This window comes from Odocoileus virginianus, chromosome 14, assembly GCF_023699985.2.
Source record: "Odocoileus virginianus isolate 20LAN1187 ecotype Illinois chromosome 14, Ovbor_1.2, whole genome shotgun sequence".
Classification (NCBI taxonomy): domain Eukaryota; kingdom Metazoa; phylum Chordata; class Mammalia; order Artiodactyla; family Cervidae; genus Odocoileus; species Odocoileus virginianus.
The window spans coordinates 62,403,975-62,421,423 of record NC_069687.1 but is presented as its reverse complement, the minus strand read 5'-3'; the positions used below and the strand labels follow the sequence as shown (position 1 = coordinate 62,421,423).

The 17,449-nt window shown below is 48.5% G+C and overlaps 1 long non-coding RNA gene across 1 annotated transcript in view; it reads left to right on the top strand.

Annotated features, from left to right (window-relative positions):
• LOC139038286 (uncharacterized) overlaps positions 1–16,705 on the top strand; it is a 59,251-nt gene extending 42,546 nt beyond the window's left edge. Inside the window, exon 3 of the long non-coding RNA XR_011491276.1 lies at positions 13,472–16,705. This is a non-coding gene — a long non-coding RNA (uncharacterized lncRNA). The remainder of the gene's footprint in view (positions 1–13,471) is intronic.
• The last annotated feature ends 744 nt before the right edge of the window (positions 16,706–17,449 follow it).

Below are 17,449 nucleotides of genomic sequence, written 5' to 3'. Positions count from 1 at the left end.
AGCCATAGCTTTGACTATACAGATCTTTGTTGGCAAAGTAATGTCTCTGCTTTTTAATACACATTTTAGGTTTGTCATAACTTTTCTTCCAAGGAGCAAGCGTCTCTTTTAATTTCATGGCTGCAGCCACCATCCATGGTGATTTTGGAGCCCAAGAAAATAAAGTCTGTCACTGTTTCCAATGTTTCCCATCTATTTGACATGAAGTGATGGAACCAGATGCCATGATCTTAGCCTACCTGATTACATGGAGGTTTCCTTGCCTTTTTGGAAGACTGAGGTCTTCTGCAGTGTTCAGTACATGTTCTGTGTAAATGGTTCCACTTGCAGGTGTATTTATTGATGTATTTGTGGGAGGAGGCAAGCTCCACGTCCTACTTCTCTGCCGTCTTGATTCCTCCCTCTCCCTCCACTGCCTGTCAGCTCCCTAATTCACCCCATGTCTCCGTAAACAGATCAAACAGTACTTTATATTCAGCATCTCCTCCACCCCCTAAATGGACCCTCTATTGGGATTTGGTCTTGTCCAGTATGACACTTCTGATGCCCATGGACAAGTTCCTTAAATTCATTTTTCCCCCACTTGACAAAATGAGGATTGTACTGTTTTGCCCTTTCGAGGTTGTTGTGAGAAAGAAATCGGATCACATATGGGCAGTGCCCAATTTTGTGCTTGACTCCTGGGGGTTGCAAGACAGGCCATCTCTCCCAGCCCAACTTGCTATGGCTGACACTCGCTAAGCATTACAAATATTTGTAGTTTGAAAAGCTCTATGGTAGATTTTCTTCCTTTGACCTTTTGATTATTTTTCCTCTTGAAATAGCAGAATAAGGCCCCTAGTACCATGGCGACAGTCTCTATAGAAATCCATAGCTTGTTCTCAGCACACCCACGGATGCCAGTGGGAGGCTGGCATAGATTTGGACCAATGGAGAGAAGGGAGGTTTAGCCTTGTCCTGGTTACAAAGAACGTTTTTTTTCCTCTCTCAAATGGACCTTTCTGTCCCCAATTCAGCATCATCTAGGCTTCTACTAATGTGGGCTAATTTTCCAGCAGCTCCTAGAAAGAATATATTTCCAGTCTCTCCTGGGACAGACAGAGGAGTTTTGAACAGGATAAAGCAAGTTTCGCTGGGGAATATTTGGAGCCTGCTGAGGAGTCAGGTGGCCCTGACTGCATTCCTGTCACGGGTTTTGAGTGTGTTTGCTTAGAACAGGTAATCCTTTTGGATGCTGTAATGTGAGGTCAGAAATAGACTTGTGTGGCTCCCAGAAAACCCTGTGGTTTTGGCCTTTTCTTTGGCAGGCTTGCTCTGGTCAAGGTTGGAAATACATTCACTTAGGAATGGAGGTTCTTTATGAAACCAAGGAGAGTTTCTGTCCCTTTAAGAGGGTCCTTGAGCAGGGACAGTCAGAGAAGCACAGAGATGAGGGCCAGATGGCCAGTAAACAGGATGGCAGTGAGTTACAGGGGGGACCAGCTGGGCCGTCTGCTTTAGTCACCTGGCAGTAGAGAAGCCTTCATTCGGTGGCTGCAGTTAGAAGATTTGAGTGAGAGCCGGGCAGCCTGGTCCAGGGACCTCAGGATGATCTGACTTGTCCCATCTTCTGCCTGAACTGGGACTCAGAGTTCTAGACTGGGAGACAGTGGGAAAACAACAGAAAAAGTACAGGCTATGGGGTCAGACAGGTCGGGGTTCAGATCCTAGCTGTGTTCCCTGGAGGGTGATATAATCTGTCTGAGCCTCCATTTCCTCATCTGTGAAATGGGATGATAGCCCCAGCTCACAAATATGTTGTGAGATAAGTACTAATAATGGGTAGAGTATGCTGTATGGGGTAAAGTTCGGGAAATTTTAGGCCCCTCTGCTCTCCTCTGAAGAGCGTTGTTGTTATGGATGTTCAGTTGCCAAGTCATGTGTGACTCTTTGGGACCCCATGGACTGCAGCATGCCAGGCTCCTCTGTTCTCTGCTATCTCGCAGAGTTTGCTCAAAATCATATCCATTGAGTTGGTGGTGCTATCTAACCATCTCATCCTGTGCCACCCCCTTATCCTTTTGCCTTCAATCTTTCCCAGCATCAGGGTCTTTTCCAGAGTCAGCTCTTCGCATCAGGTGGACAAAGCATTGGAGACTCAGCTTCAGCATTAGTCTTTCCAACGACTATTCAGGGTTGATTTCCTTTAGGACTGATTAGTTAGATCTCCATGCAGTCCAAGGGACTCTCAAGAGTTGTCTCCAACACCACAATTCAAAAGCATACTAATAACTGTTAATCAGGAGAGGCAAAAGGGAAAATCTTTCTCTGAGAGCCTGGAGTCTTAGCAATTTAAAAGTGAAATCCCAAAATGTAGCTAAGTACCTTACTCAGAATGCAAGTATTACTTAGGACTGACTGGTTTATCAGCTCCCTGCAAGAGAAAATCTAGATAATCATGACTTAAACAAGATAAAGAATTATTTTTCTCTCATGTGACACTGAAAAGAGTCAAGGTTTGGAATGGTGACTCCCATGTCATCCCTTCCAGGGAGCCAAGGTTCCTTCCATCTTTTTGTTCTGTTATCCTTGAAGTGTGGCTTCCAGCATCAAGATCAATACATGGTCATAAATGTTGCCACAGCTCCAGTCATCGTGCCCACATTTCCAGGCACCAGCAAGGAGAAGAGAAATACAAGAGAGTGTGCTTCTCTGATGAGTCAACATTTAAGAACAAAACATCCATCCAGTGATTTCTGCTTATATCTTACTGCCTACCTCCCCACACATGCACACAGCAAGGGAGGCTGGGAAAGTGTACTGGGTAAGTAGATTCCCCTACCCCAATAATATAGGGGTTCTTTTTAGCAAAGAGAAAGGGTAAAATGTTGTCCCTGCCATAGTCAAAGCTTCTTTAGTTTCATTGGAAAGGTGTGCCTGGGCCAACACTGGAAGCAAAAGCATTTCACAAGAACCTGGTCACTCCAGCACTCTTGCCTGGAATGGACGGAGGAGCCTGGTGGGCTGCAGTCCATGGGGTCTCTGAGAGTCGGACACGTCTGAGTGACTTCGCTTTCACTTTTCACTTTCATGCATTGGCAAAGGAAATGGCAACCCACTCCAGTGTTTTTGCCTGGAGAATCCCAGGGATGGTGGAGCCTGGTGGGCTGCCATCTATGGGGTCACACAAGAGTCAGACACGACTGAAGTGACTTAGCGGCAGCAGCAGCAGGTTCTCCATAGATTGTCAGCACAGGTTAGTTCCTGTCCCTTCCAACTTTCTATTGCTCCATACCATTTCCATGTTAGAGAATCTAATATTAGCTTACATACAACTCCTAATGCTACATAGATTTTTTTTATGAATCAGAAACATTCAGAGTCAGAAGCTCAGGTGAATTACACACAGGTTCCTTGTGGAGAATTTACTAAAATCTTAAGACTAACCACCAAAATAAAAAATATTTTGCATTATCTCATACCTGCCTACTTTATCAGCTGCATTAGTTATCTATCACTGTGTAACAGTGGCCCCCAAACAGTGACTTAGAAAACAACACGGGTTTATGATGTCACTAGTTCTGTGGGTCAGAAATCTGTACATGACTTAGTTGGGTCCTCTAGCTCAGGGCTTTGCACAAGGCTGCAACCAAGTTATACAGGAGACTGTGGTCATCTCAAGCCTCAACTCAGGGCTGATCTTCCAAGTTCACTCCTGCAGTTACTGGCAGGATTTAGCTCCTCGCTGTCTGTTGGCCAGAGGCTCTCTCAGCGTCTTGCCATGAGAGCTTCTCCGTAGCGTAGCTTACGATATGGCAGCTTGCTTCAGCAGAACAAACAAGGGATAAAGCCAGAGACAGAGTGGGTGCAAGAGGGAAGTCTTTTAGAACCTAATCTCAGAGGCGGCATCCATGGCTATCTTATCCTGTTTGTTAGAAATAAGTCACTAGGTGTAGCCCAAACTAAATGGGATTGAGGAGGGAGAGTCAGAAGCGCCAGTGTTCTGTCTCTTCACTCACCTTCACTCTCAGGGTTTCTGACACAGGAGTCTATTTCCTCCATGAATGAGCCCAGCTCCTTCCTACCACAGGCCTTTGCATGTGCAGTTCTGTCTGCTTGGCAGCTCTTGTCTCCCTCCCTGCCTAGTTCTACTCATTTTTCAGAATTCCTCTCCAGCCTCATTCTTGCAGAGAAGCCATCCTTCTCCTGTCACAGGAAGGAAGGGTGCTTGAAATTTTACTCAGCCCAGCTCTGAATATGTGTGCCTTACTGGCCAAGTTACTTTTATCAACTGTGTTATTTCCTTCATTCACGTGTAATGGGTAGGATTTTCAGTCTACAAACTCAGGTGTGGGATACATATAAAATCTGTGTTTCTCTATTATGCCTAGGTTCAGTTTCTATTGAGCCTCTATTTAGCTGGGGCAGGTCTCAGCTGAATCACAGTCGAAGCATTCCCTCCACTCCCCAGCAATCACGTCTATGCTGGCGTGCTCGGTGATGGCAGGAAGGCCACTGGTCACTGATGTCACCTTCAGTGGCGTTTATCATTCAGTCATTGGTCAATGCGGACACCATGGAGCGGTCCCTTGTTCTTGTTTGTGAGTTAACTCAGATCAGGTGACTCTGTGGCCTCTGTGACAGTCTAGGGCTCACAGGAGTCATTGTATGACTTCTTCTGCCTCACAGGATTGTGGTAAACTCTGAGAGATGTCTGAACTCCCCGTCGCCTACATGTCATGTGGACACTGCTGCGCTTTGGGGCTTTCCTTCCTCTCTGGGGGTCCTCCTTGCCTTCTGCTCAGAGACCCCACAGGTTCTTCCTCTGGGGACTTTGTCCCCTTACCGGGCCCGGGGAGCCGCGCACACAGGCCTGTTTGGTCAGGGCAGTGACTCTCACTGTCCCCGCCCCAGTCCTTTTCTGCACAGCCCAGGGACACTTTTCCGGCCAGCAGGGAACAGTGCAGCATCTTGCTCTGACATATCTTCCTCCAAATGTTTTTAACTAAGCCACGAGTTCTGTCCAACCTCCTGAGAATCTCCTCTTAAAAACGCAAAAGCAGACTCCTGACACCAGGGGATGAGTGACGCTGGAGGGCATGGAGGCCCAGAGGAGGCATCCCACCTGGGCCGTCCAGACGGGAGGGGTGGGCCTTCGAGGCCGGAGTGGAGCTGAAGAATGAGAGGAGTTGGAGAAGCCGGAAGGGGCCTCAGCAGGGAAGAGCCTGGTTAAAGGGGAGGCGTGGAGATGGGCCTCTGAGGGGCTGCCGCCCGTTTGGACAGAGGAGGGTTCTGGTTGTGCCTTGGGGAGCAGCTGTGGATAAGGCTGGAGAAGTGGGCAGGGATCTGGTAACAGAAGGTCTTGGATGTCAGGTCTGGACATTTGGATTTTATCTTCAGAAAATGGAGATCTAGGGGAGGATTTTTGAGCATGTGGCGAGGTGGCCGGTTTTGTGATTTAGAACGTTCTCTCTGAGCTGGGCGGTGGGGGGGACAGGGGGGGCGGCGGGAAGGATGGGCTGGAGTCAGAAGAGCAGAGAGGGGCCTGGTGCAGCCACCTTGACAAGGAAAGAGAGGCCTGCAGTGAGCAGAGAGACTTGGTGAGCAGGGGACCAGGTCCCTGGAGCCCGGAGGGCAGGGCCACCCAGACTTGGTAAATGGGGGGGGGCGGGCACAGAGAGCCAAGAACTCAGGATGACCCCACAACCTCTGATGGTGCCTTCTACCGAGCTGTCAAAATGGGGACCCCAAGAGAAAGAGCCTGGAGAAGGGGGTAAGGGTGAGTTTGGGCTGAAGTCCAGTTTGGAGTTAGGACTCTGTGAATAAGGAAGCTTCTCAGCAGAAACCTCTAGAGCAGAAAAGCTCATGTCAGTCTGTCTTCCCCTGTGCCTCTTGTTAGGCTCACACGGAAGGTGTCTTGTTTTAGTTAGTTAAAGCCCTTCCCTTATAAAATGACTAAATTAACTCATTATTGATTTAGTCCAACGGTTAGAGCTTTTACTCTATTAAGGTACCATCATAGGAAAGAGAACCAAAGATAAAAATGTTAGAGTTTATAGTCTAACATGGAGAACGGATCATTTTTAAAATGACAGTAGAAAATAAGTGCTACAGGGAAGTGTATTCAATGTACTGTGATAAACCATAATAGAAAAGAGTATGAAAAGGAATGTATATATATATATGTATAAGTGAATCACATTGCCATACAGTAGAAACACAACATTGCAAATCAACTATACTGCAATAAAATAAAATGCAAAAAAATGTATATCACAGAGGCAGCCTCAGAACTCCAATAATTTCTTGTAGTTGCTAGGGACCATGGTCAACTAGAATTCTTCAGCAGCAGCTGACTGTAAAATGCACTGTGGCCCAAATAAATACAAAAACTAGAGTTCACCAAAGAAGAGCACCCCAGGGCTGCTTTCTGGGGCTCAGCCATCCGTGCAGGGATCCCGGGGCCTGCCTGTTGCTTCTCCACCATCCTCTGCACTTCAGGTCTTTGTACCGAGCTCTCCTGGTCGCACATGCGTGCTGCATCCTCATCTCCACCCTTTCAGTGAAATAGACCCATTTTCCCAGGAAATATGACATTTTCCTGGTTCCGCCAGTGTATTGACATTGGCACTTGAAAGCACATTTGTCATCCCCAGGTGGACAAAGTGTGGTGTGTTCAGCAGCATTTTAGTAGGACTGTAAAACATTTGGGAGGTGATGGGGATATGAGGAGAGAGTTTAGCCTTTGAAGCCAAACAAACCTGCATCCTGGTCTTTCTGTGAGTGCTTGGTGGGGGGAGGTCACTTCCTCTCTCCGAAAGTCTCTTTTAGCACCTCTGAAATGCAGAGAGTCGGTGACTGGGGCCTGTGGGTGTCTGAGGAGATGACTTCTGTGAAGGGCCTGGTGCCCTTCCTGGCTCACAGGGCCTCTCTTCTTTGCTGTGTCAGCATGCCTTCCCTCCCACCCACCTGCTCTGTACACTAAGAAGTTGCTGTTCTATCAAACAGTCCATCCCCCGACACCCACACCAGGACCAAGTTCAACCCCGTGCAATGACCTGATCGTGGTAGAATTTCAGGCAGGTGCTGAGGGAGAGAGTTGGGGGAGGGATTTGAGGTGGCAAGGATAGGGAAAATACAGATTGCTTGGCTAATACATATACCATATGTATGTGTGTATTATTTTTTAAAAATCTGCTCACAGTGACTATTCCAATGAATAGAGCCATAATTGGGAAGCAAGAGAATGACTTTGGTCTTCTCTGGTGCCTCAGATGGTAAAGTATCTGCCTGAAGTGCAGGAGACCTGAGTTTGATCCCTGGATCGGGAAGATCCCCTTGAGAAGGGAATGGCTACCCACTCCAGTATTCTTGCCTGGAGAATTTCATGGACAGAAGAGCTTGGCAGACTACAGTCCATGGGGTTGCAAAGACTCAGACATGACTGAGCGACTAATACTTTCACCCTTTTTCTTCCCCCAGGATGATTTCACTAAAAAAAGTCTTAAAAACCACCTGTGTCATGTTAGGGTTTAAGCTATCAGAAATAGAAACGCCCCCGCTGTCAGATGCCTCTGTTCCGCTCATTCACCTGGCAAAGCTGTGAGTGAGTATGGAGCCTGCTTGCAGGGGGAAAGAGGCTGCCTGGCATGCCTGATGAGTCACTGCAGCCTGCCCTGGCCCCCTGCATGCAAGGTGGCCACTGTCTTTAGACATTTGTATTTTCCTGTGTGTGGAAAGGTAATTATGGCCTCCATAGCCTGTGGCTGTTACCATTTTGCACGACCCTGAATAGAGACAGAAATCTTTCATAAAATTCTTCTTTTTCAGGGAAATTGTTGGGCGAGGGGTGGTGGGGATTTGAGTCTGTTTTCTAAGGTGTGCAGAAGCAAGGCTGGTACAAGTGTAGCAACCTTTCAGGATTTGCAAAATGCTCAACTGTTCGCCTTTAATTACTGCCAAATGTGGTTGTCATGCAAAGTAGCTTAATTGGCCCACAGGTGGGTTGAGTTTGAAACCCTTGAATTGTACCAATGCAAGAGAGAGGAAAACAGATTTGACAGATTCAGGCTGGGGCTGTGTAGTTTACAAGAACACAGAGGAAAAACATCTGAGGACAGAATGGGCCTTAATGGTCAGATCATAGATAGAAAGATAGATCAGTGGATAGATGTTAGCTGACAGGGACCAAGGAGAAATGCAGACATCAGGAGTTTGGGATTGTAATATTTAAAAAATGTAACCATGGCCACATGGAAGATATTCCAGACAGATGCTATATACGGAGACGTCCAGGGATTGAAGATGACAATTCACTCCAAAGAGTTAGTCCACATTGTAACTAAGCAGAGCTGGCTGTAGACATCATCAGTGGAGTTGTGTCACCAGAGGAAAATATTTACTCATGGAGTCTAGAGTTAGGTTCAGCAATCAGATTCCCAGTTTTGAGCTGCCACCCTCAGGAAATCAGGTAACCTTGGTAAACGACTTCTTTGGATCTCAGTTTCCTCATCTACAAAATGAATGCCTGTCATGGAGAGCATGGAATGCTGCAAAAGACATGCCTGACGTACAATTAGAGCTTGGTCCATGATTGCAATTATATTTTCATGTATCACTTTTGTCAACACTCTGTAACTGCAGTTGATCATATCCTGTGTGCCTGGTCTGTACTAGGAGCTAAGGATATGGACTTGCTTATTTCATAAATATTTGCTGAACACCTATCATGTGCCAGGTCTTCCTGGTGGCTCAGCAGTAAAGAATCTGCCTGAAGTGCAAGAAACCTGGGTTCAATCCCTGGGTTGGGAAGATCCCCTGGAGAAGGGAATGGCTACCCACTCCAGTACTCTTGCCTGGAGAATCCCGTGGACAGGGGAGCCTGGCGGGCTGCAGTCCGTGGGGTCCTAGAGTCGAGCACAGCTGAGTGACTAGCACTTTCCCTTTCACTTACCATGTGCCTGGCAGACTGCTCAGCCCTGGAAACAGACTTGGGTAGAAACAGACAAGACCCCTACCTACAAGGTGGCTCCAGGCTGGGGAGGCAGGCAGACATTCAAATAACAAAAATACCTGCCATGGAGAGGTCCTTGCTGAATACCAGAACTTCAGGGGGCTCCCGTTCAATGGGCTCATCACAGGGATTATCAGCCCCTTTTGCAGATGAGAAAACTGAAGCTCAGAAAGGTGAAGAGACTTGTCTAGGTCCCCACATCTAGTGACTGGCAGAGCCTCAACTATCATAGAACACAGACCAGCCTGACTCCAAAGTGTGGAGTCTTTCTCAACTGCACACAGCTTCTGGGGTATGTTTCAAGTTTCTGGGTGAAGACACCAGGCCGAGGCAGAGCTGAGAACATGCATGGACGCTGGAGGCATACAGCTTTCAGAGGCTCCAGTTTGGGAAGGATGTAACTTGCAGGCTACGGACGAGGGTTTTGAGAGGAGTAGGCTCCTCCTGGCCGCGAGGGGTACTGGATGTGTCCTGGTGTGTGGATGTGTGTCTGTGACCATCCTTGTGTGTCTCCATTTCTGTGTGTGTGTGTGACTGTGCGCACGTACCTCTGGTGTGTGCGTGAGAAGGGGAGGCAGGCATGTTTGTGTGTAGGTGTGTGTGTTTGCATATGTCTCTGTGTGACTGTGTATCTCTGACTGTGTCTGTATTTAAGCGTGTGTGTGTGTGTCTGAGTCGGGGGTGTGTGGATAGCTGCGTCTGTCTGCATCTCTCGGTTGGCATGCATGTCTCTGGAGACGTGTCTGTCAGTGTCTGTGTGGGCGCATGCCTCTGTGGGTGTGTGTGGGGTGACCTCCCCCCCTCGCCCCCCGCAGGTGTTTCTGTGGAGCTAATCGAAGTTGTTCTTCAGAACCAGGGAAACGACGGCGTCGGTGCCTTTAGCCTTATCTCCCAGCCTGCCGTTCTGTCAGAGGAAATATTTGCTTGGCACAACCTGCTCCTTGTGAGGTCATTTTGGCTGTGGTCTGCACGTTCTGCTCTCCTGAGGCGTTTGTCTTTTGATTGCTTGATGAATACATGCCAGCCAATGTCGAGATTAAGAGAACATGGGTTTCGGGGCGGGGGGGCGGGTTAAAATAAGAATCATCCAAGGATGTGACCTTAGCTGTCCGTCTTCTTTGCTGTGGACTTGGAAACCATGATAAAGAAGATAGAGCTTTGGCTTTGGGATGGTAGGACCTCAGTTCAAGTCTCCTGCTGGCCCCTTATTTAAAAGCTGTGTGACCTTGGGGAGGACACTGTACCTCTCTGAGCCCAGGGTTTTTTACCTGCTAAGTTCAGAAGTTCTTTGGAGGAGCCAATATAATAAAAGATGAAAATGTTCTCAGAAATCCACAAAGTCCTTAAATTCTATGGTGTCAAGGCTGAGAGGCTGAGCGGGAAGTCTCCAGGCTCAGAGGTCAGGAAGGTGTATGTTTGGATCCTGGATCTATTCTTTTCTTAATCAGCAAGTTGTGATGCCTCTCTGAGCTTCAGATTGCTCCTCTGTTAAACAGGATATTATTTATAAAGCACTTAGCTCACTGCTAGCCACTGTGAGAGGCCCCCAAACAAGAGCTGTTACTATTTTGGCTGATACAACAAGGGTGGTGGGAATATGAATATCTGCCCACTTTCAAACTGTCCATGAATATAAGCAAGACACAGCCCCTGGGAGTGAGGGGGAAACCGATGATGTGATAGAGGTGATTTACTATTAACGCAGCGTCAGCAGAGTGTTCTTGGCATCGCCATTTCTGACCAGCAATTTGTGTTTCCTCTAGAACTCAGAGGCTGTTCTAATTGCAGAAAGGAGCTGAGAACGAGGTGGCCTCCATCCCAGAGTGGTCCAGACCAACTGCTGGGGGCCAACTTCCCCACATCTCCAGCCGCATCCCTTATACAGGATTCCCTCACTCCAGCAAGACTTCACCTCCCGCCCGTTGCCTTGGAACACGCTGTTCCCTCCCTGGGAATAGCCCTCACCACCACCCTACCCCTAGACTGTCTGGGCTGGGCTCCAGGTGCCTCTGCTCAGGCTAAGACAGATGTCCCTGCCCCCTCTCCCCAGCCTACCCTGGATCACCACACTGTGATGCCCAGGGCATTTAGATGGTCTGCTCTGTGTCTGGCTGTCTCCCAGCCAGTGCCCTCCAGGAGGGCACGGACAGGGGACGACAAGGCCCTCGCTGGGTGTTTGCAGAGTGAACCCATGGAGATCAGCTGTTCTCTCTCATTTTCTTCCCCTGCCCCCTTAGATGCAATGCCTTCAGATATCAATCTATTCATCCAGACTCGCTTCTGACAACCATTTTGCTCAAAAACAGAGATCTTGGAGAGACTGACCTTGTTGATTTGGTTTGGTTTAGAAGCAGGTTTATGTCTGCTGGACTGCTGGTCTTTAATAAGAGTGCCACGCAGGCCAGAAGACAAAAGTTTCCCAAGCGCTTGGCCAGCTGTCCAGTGTATTAGGGCTAGCATGGGGGGGTTGTCATAAAGACCGTGGTCATCCAGGTAGGCCTGTGACGTCAGTGTTGGAGAGTGCTTGAGGACCTAGGTTCTGGGATTGGACTGCTTGGTTTCCAGCCTCAGAGATACTGAACCTCTTTGTACCTCAGTTTCCTCATCTGTAAAAAGGGGATACATAATATACGTTATCTGCTTCACTGAGGTTTGGTCAACATTAAAGGAGATCATTCAAGTAAAGCCCTTGACCCAGTGTCTGGTGTAAAGTGAGTGTTCAGTGGAGGTGAGCTAGTGTTTCTGTTGCATTGCATTTGTGACTAATGGAAATACGCGCCCAGGCCTCCACTGTGGCTGTAACAGAGACTCCACGGCTGCAGTGAGACATGATGTCCCTTCCACCAGAGCTGAGCTCCAGGAACTCGACACTGGAATTACTCTTTAATTCAGATGAGTGTTTGTGAACAGGAAGACATCATTCGAGAAGAGATATGAGATCTGTCTGTACCTGATGAGGTGTGAGCCTTTCTCTTCCTCAGTGGGTACCTGCTATGTGAGTTGGTCGCCTTGGCGGTTGGGTCACCTGATGGCATAAAGCAGCGGTCAGCAAATGACAGTTCCCAGGCCAAATCTGTCCCACAGTCTGTTTCTGTAAATAAAGTTTTACTGAAACACAGTCACGACCATTCCCTTACACAATGTCTGTGGGTGTTTTGCACCATAATGGCAGAGTTCAGTAGTTGTATCCGAGACCTCAGAGCTTGCACAATCTACAGTAGTTTCTGTCTGGTCCTTTACAGAAAAGTTTGCCGACCCCCTGGTGTTAGACTGAAGTGGGATTAAAGCTGATTGAGCTCAACCAGAACAGCGGGCACCATCCCATCTCTGGCTCTCCCTCAAGCCCTGGCATCAGGCTGATCACCAAGACCAGATTATTTGGCCCACACTATCTCATACATTCGGTCCCCCATCTCTTCCTCAAATGCCACAGCCTTCGCTCAGTGCTTTCCCCACCCCTCTTGACTATCACACACAAGGGCCACCACCAGCCCACAAGGTGTCTGGGTGAACTAGATAAGGACATCTTCTGTGGGTAGGTGCAGCCCCACCACACGTCGCTGGGCAGCAGGAGTGCCTCTTGGCTGGAGAACCCCCCCACCTGACACTATTGATTATGCTGGCTCAACTGTAGCTCTCACACCTCTTGTTTCCGTCTGTTGATTATAGTGTCTCCTGGTGTCCCTGTCCAGGCAGTCCTCCACACCAGAGCTACAGCGATCCTTGTAACCAAATTGACCACTTCATAGTTTCCCCTGGCCTTCAGGACAGAGCCTATGAACATGAACATTCCATGCGGTGTCCGAGTTGGACATGACTTAGCAACTGAACATGTACACACACACACATACACATTATACATACATACATACACACACACACACACACACACACACACACACACACACATATATGGTGCTAAGTCACTTCAGTTTTGTCCGACTCTTTGCCATCTTAGGGACTGTAGCCCACCAGGCTCCTCTGTCCATGGGACTTTCCAGCCAAGAATATTAGAGTGGGTTGCCATTCCCTTCTCCAGGAGATCTTCCCGAACCAAACCCGCATCTCTTATGTCTCCTGTGTCGGCAGGCAGGTTCTTTACCACTAGTGCCACCTGGGAAGCTCAACATAGATATAGATGTAATATAGATCTAATGTATTATTTGTTTAGAAAGATCCCCGGCCACACATGGAATGCTATAAATATGTTAGCTAGTGTGTGTGTGTGCCCGTGTGTGACCATGGTTTATGATGAGCCTTATCTGAAAGCCTATGCTCTGGCTGAATCTATTTTGATCCTTATTAAAGCAATTATTTGACTACATTAAATTTTTTTTTTTGTATTCTTTTCTCTCTCCTTTACTAGACAGGCAGCTCCTGGGAGGTGGTAGATGTGTCTTATTTATCTCTGCATTTCAAGCACCTAGCATCATACTTACTTGATCAATGTTTTTTTCTTTTTCTTTTTTTTTTTTTTAGCAAATGAGAAAATGAGGCCTAGATGCAGAAGATGAAGCCCCCAGGGTCTCCTTACTGCAATAGCAGGGGCCAGAATCCTCCAGTCCCTCCCCAGCTTCCACCTCCTCCTGGGAAAAACATGCCAAGCCTGCCTGGGATTCAGGCAACGTTTGCAGGCTATCTGGTGTCCACGATGAAAACAGGTGAGCACATCTCACTGTCGGCGAGAAGGAGGAAGGCATGAGTGACCCTCGAGCAAGAAATGGAGCTTCCAGGCTGATGCCGGGGAAAATGGAAACTGCAGCTGACTTAAGAGATTTCTATAATGAGAGAAAACCAATTTAAATGCAAATAGCCCACAGTGAGTTGGGGAAAGATTCCACTCTGCCTGCCGAGGAAGGATGGGAAACAAACACTGCCCTCATCACGAGGCTGGTTCACTCCTGGACAGGAGGGTTGCTTTATCTGTTTACGATTAAAGTCTAAACTAGTGACCAAAGTCACATGCATTGCTGGCAGCATTTCCTGGTGCTATGTTGTACCCATTGAGAAATGGGGGTCTGTAAGGGGGCCAGCTGTCAGCCACTACAGTTTACTGAGGTCCTGGCAGGTGATAATTGCTTGGCATGGCATAGAGGACCAAAGATATTCTGTAGATGGGCACTGCCTCTGAGGGGCCTGCAGCCTAGGGGCCTTTAGACCCTAGTCAATTCTGGAGCCATAATAAGAACCAACATTTTACAGAGCATTTTATGTGCCAAGCCCATGGCTAAATGCTTGATATGATAGTAACTCACCAAATTCTCACAGTGACGCTGTGAGATAGAGCCTATTATTATTCCCATTTTACAGATAAGCAAACTGAGGTTCTAAGGCCCAGACAGGGTTCCATAGCTCTGGCTCATACTCCCCTGGGAGTATGAGTATGCTGGGGAGAGACATGGAGTACATGTACCCCAGTCTCTGCAGAGCAGAGATGCTCGAAGTCTGGACGCCCTGGGACAGAGGCTGCCCCCGGTCTTGGCCTGGGACGGAAAACATACCCTGATCAACAAAACAAGAGGTGTGGGTTGCTCTGCCACTAACTGGCTATGTGACCTCAAGGGTCACTCTCCCTCTCTGGGCCTCATTTGCTTATATAAAATGAAGAAAGTAGTCTCAAATGATTTTATGCTATAAAATCTCTTATTCTTAGCTGGAGAGTAGACTCCAGCTACTCTCAGGAATAGCCATTGTCCAGCTGATAAAACACCTCCTTCACTCTCCTTTGTGGCTCAGGCCCTGCCCTCTAGCCCTTCTGGCCCATATCTGTTGCAATGGAGCACTTTAATTTCCTCCTTTGGTTTCATAATTCAAGGACAGCACCATCTGCCACATCAAATCCACAGTTCCTGATAGCCTCCTTCTCAAAACAAGAGATGGATAAAGGCTTCATCTGGTTTATTTCATGGACAGAGAAGGAGCTGGCAAAACCAAGTGGGGACAGCTTTGGCTTTGCAAGCTGCATTAATCCCCTAATCTTCTGGGAGGGCCCCAGAGCCCATTCTGTCATCTCCACCGCCTACTCTGGCCAAGTCATTGTGATGATGATGATGAGAGATGGCATTTACTAAGGCGCTTCTGAGTCAGGCATGTTCTTAAGTGTTTTGTGGGTTAATTTATTTCATCTCCACCACAGTCTCTGCAAGGAAGGAGCTAATAAACATAGCCCCACTTGACAGATGCAGAAACTGAGTCACAAGAGGCTTCAGAAACTTGCTACAGGCTAAATGTGAACTGGCTGGGGAAATAAACAAACTCAAATGCATCCCAAGATGGCCAGTCTGAGGAGGGCTGGACTTCATAGCCGAGTGCTCTGACCTCTGCTCTTCGAGGAGGTGGAGCCACTGTCCTCTGTGAAACGTTTACTCATCACGTTTTTGTGGAGCAGCCCACAGGGTGCCGCATGCTGCTTTCCAGGCTGGGCGCCAGCTGGGAACAAGGCCCATGGGGGCCTGCTCTCCGAGGGCTGACCCTTTTGTACAGGAGACAGGCCCCCAATAAGCAACTGAATACACAGACACAATCATTTTAGGAAAATACAAAAGGGGGCGAGAGAGAGATGGTGAGAGAAGGCCTCTTGGCGTGGAGGACTTCGGAGCAGAGCCGCGGGCATTCAGCCACACCCCTGGACTCCTCCACCTCAGCCCGAGGGCGTGTGGGGCCTGGTAGCTCTCTGTCGGGGGGTCTGTCGGGGGGTCTATCAGGGGTCTGTGCTGTGCTTTACGAGGCATTTAGGAGCATCGCTGGCCTCGACCCGTAAGATGCTGGTGGCAGCCTGCTCCCTAGTGTGACAGCTGACACTGTCCCCAGATGTCAGCAGATGTTCCTGGAGGACAAAATCTCCCCAATGCTGAGCTATGAGATCAGCAGAGCCGACAAATGGGCAGAAGGGATAGCAAAGCAGGCTGAGTGGGTGAGGAGCAGAGAGAAGGCTGGTTTGGCTCGAGGGCAGTGGCCCGGGGGGAAGGCGAGTGGGATCATCAGGGCAATGGGCTCTTTTAGAACTCTCTCGAAAGTCCTTAATAGCAAGGCTCTGTGCCAGGAAATGCGCAGGCTGTGCCCACGGATCCAGCGCACACTCTAAGGTGGGCATGGCCAAGGTGCCATCAGCTGAAGGCAGACGTCAGCATGGGGCTGTCCATGGTCACAATAGAACAGGATATTCTGGACATAAGGCCAACAGAGCTCCTTGGAAGGCTGTGAGCACAGTGCAGGAAGGCCTCGGGCAGGCGGTGTCTGGACCGCCTCACAAAGAGGGATACAGGTGACTGAGGCCTTCACCTTCCCAGTATCCTGGCTTTTCTGTTGCCATTAGCAACCACCCCACTCCCCAGGGCCCCATCACAAACTATTTTGGTGAATTTCTAATCATGGTAGCCACCCTAGCCTAGCCAAGGGGTTGGCGTGAGACCCAGGCTTGGCTATCAAATTCTTTCTTACTGGAGTTAGAATATTGGGCAGAGAAACCCACGGGCAGAGGATGGCTTGAGTCAGTTTTTCTAATGGAAATGGAACAAGGCATGTTCTTTTGTTCTGACATATTTTTTTACTCTCTCAGCTCCCTAAGAAACCATCATTTCTCTCTCTTTCAAAGCCCCCTAGTTTTTCAGCTTTTCCTTGTAATGCCCTTTTGATTGATGTTTATCTATTTAATTTACCAGTGAGTTTCTGATGCTTGACACCGCAATTAAAATAGAAATGGTGAATTGTGAACAGGGAAAAGGGAGTGTGCATTTCTGATCCATTACACTTGGTACTTGACATTAAACAAGCTGTGTATCTTCCTCTCTCCTAGCTGCAACCAGGAGCTTCTTCAGGGCTGGGACCCTGCGTTTTCCTTTTCGTACCCACATCAGTCAGCTCACAGCTGCCTTCTTATTAATTTACTTCTGGCTGTGCTGGGTCTTCGTTGCTGTGCATGGGCTTTCTCTAGTTGCAGTGAGCGGGAGCCCCTCTTCGTTGCTGTGTGTGGACTCCTCACTGCAGGGACCTCTCTAGGGCACCTGGGCTCAGTCAGTGCGGCTCATGGGCTTAGTTGCCCTGCAGCATGTGGGATCTTCCTGGACCAGGAACTGAACCCATGTCCAATGCATTAGCAGGTGGGTTCTTTACCACTGAACCACCAGGGAAGTCCTGGGGCTGCCTTCTTTTTGCACTCGCCACGGCTTGTAATGACTTATTTCTCTGCGGGATAATTTGTTTACTGTCTCCTCCCCCACTGTGCCGGAGGTCCCACGGAGGGAAGGCACATGCAGTCTTCACACACAGTGTGACCGACTGACCTGATTTGCCTTTGTCACATGGGTTGCCTGGTTCTTGGTCTGCTAGCGCCGGAATCAGGAAAATCCTCAGCAAATTGAGACTGTGGTCACCCCACCACGGCAGGCATACAGGAAGTTTTCAATCACCATTCGTCCCTGACCCTCAAGAAAGGGTCATGTTGAAAAGGACTGTAGA